Genomic DNA, 2,051 nt, shown 5'->3' with positions numbered 1-2,051 from the left:
TCTTTTACAATTATTTCCCTTTAATATAAACTCAACTGGTTAATGATTAAGTATGTTATGACAAAAATATCATTTTAATATTGTTTTTGCTGTTTTTAGAAAATCCAAACTTCCTGATGAGGAGCAGCCAAACATCAGCCCCGTCCTCAGGAAAGGTAACAGAACTTGCATGCTGTTTATACGAGGGGAAATGTAACTCATTAGTAAGGAGGAAATATGCAAGGTTATAGGGGAGACTGTATGGCACAAGACTGGGGATTAGCACAATAGGCTAATACAAGAATATTCAAGTATATGTCATTTCATTTTATTTTTATTTTGCAGCTTCTCTGAAAAAGGAGAAGAGGATAAAAAAGAAAACAAAGAAAGAAAAGAAGGAGAAAAAGGAGGTGGAACAGAAGGAGGAAGACGAGGAGGAAATGAAAGGAGAGAAGGAGGTGAACGTGCAGAAGAAGAAGGATGAAAAATCAGGGGAAGGTGAGAAAAGACAACAGAAAACAAACATAAATAAAAACAAAAATAATAATAAAGCACCTGGGAAAGAACAGGAAAAAGAATAGTAGGAAATAGGAAACTGTGTAAAGGGGGTAATGAATAGATAAGGAAATTAGTAAGAAAAACCAGTGAGAGGGTAAAAGAAAGAGAGAGGGCAGGTTAGAAGCTATAATGAAGGTTGCTTTTGTTTAATGTAATATATGGGGATTATTTTGGGCCTTGGGGCAAGTTATAAATATGTAAAAGTGCAACAAACATTAAAAGTACCATTAAATACGGTGATTTGTAAACGTTTAAATTTTGACAAGTATCCCTTTGATAAAATCAATTATGTAGAACAAATTTTAGTTAAGACAGGAATAATCCTCACAATACTTAATGAATCACTCGAGATCAACTAATAGTAAATAAAAAGTCTCACTTTACACACAATGGAGAATAAATGATATAAACCTAACCCTAGGTAGGCAATTCATTCTCATTAGAGTTATACTATATGAATACAAAAGTAAGTAACACATTTTATATTTATATAGCTACAATCACAGTTAAGCTTTCGCATTGTGAATTGTACTGGTCTGGTAGAACTCACAGATATAGATGTCATATTGCTATCTGTATCAGAATAAAATACAAGCAGATTAAATGTGCTTTAATACTGGTTAATATCAAAGATAGCAATATCCCATGAGGGGATAAAAGGGACAAATGATCATTTATATAACATGAATGGGTGATATGATATATGCATAAATATGGGGAAATGTATAAAATTGCTATTTATAGTCCTCCATAAGATACATAATGTTATAAGAGTAAGATTTCCTAATTTGTAATTCTTTTTTAATTTCTGTTGTAAAATAGCTCCAATTGAAACCAAAGAGAAAGCAGTGCAGACAGACAGCACACAAGAAGTAAAATGGAAACTTTTGGAGTTTTGGATCAATAAAGATCTAGAAGTACAGAGACGGCGAGAGGAAGAACTAAGGGAGGAGGAAGAGTTCTTTAGCTGAAAGAACAACTGAAGCTAAATTGTTTACATCAGAGCCCCTCTCTCATATCTACCAGAGCTACGTGTACCAGCCAGGGCTCTGCCTCTTCTGCCACTCCTGTGTGCCAATATGTCCCGCCCCTGAGAAACCATCTTGTATTGTCATCCTTCTTATCTCTACCTCTTATTGGGAATTCTCCATGGTTACTAATTAATAAAAATTAGACCAAGTAAATTTAATGTGTCAACTTTCATTTTTTATCTTTTTTTTTTTTTTTTTTTTTTAAATACTTAAAATGGTACATGGGTGTACAACAAGAAATGTATAGATCATTTATTAGTGCCCATAGGATAATTTCTCAAGCTTTGAGCTGACAGAATTCTATTTTACAATAGAGAACGTATGCTGTCTCCATTTTTCGATGTGCAGCGGACATGATCCGCAATATCGGATCATGTCCGCTCGCACAATGATATTTTGGCCCTTAAATCACAACTCCAAATGTGCATAAGTGATCCCAGGGATTACTTATCAGTGGAAATGAATGCTGCAGTAGAACTCCAT

The 2,051-nt window shown here is 34.1% G+C and overlaps 1 long non-coding RNA gene across 1 annotated transcript; it reads left to right on the top strand.

Moving 5' to 3' along the window:
- The first annotated feature begins 427 nt into the window (after positions 1-427).
- LOC128655212 (uncharacterized) lies at positions 428-1,721 on the top strand. The gene is made up of 2 exons (XR_008401723.1): positions 428-477; positions 1,360-1,721. It is a non-coding gene; the product is annotated as an uncharacterized LOC128655212 (long non-coding RNA).
- The last annotated feature ends 330 nt before the right edge of the window (positions 1,722-2,051 follow it).

The sequence above is a fragment of the Bombina bombina genome, chromosome 4 (genome assembly GCF_027579735.1).
Source record: "Bombina bombina isolate aBomBom1 chromosome 4, aBomBom1.pri, whole genome shotgun sequence".
Taxonomy (NCBI): Eukaryota; Metazoa; Chordata; class Amphibia; order Anura; family Bombinatoridae; genus Bombina; species Bombina bombina.
This window is presented reverse-complemented; position numbering and strand designations above follow the sequence as displayed.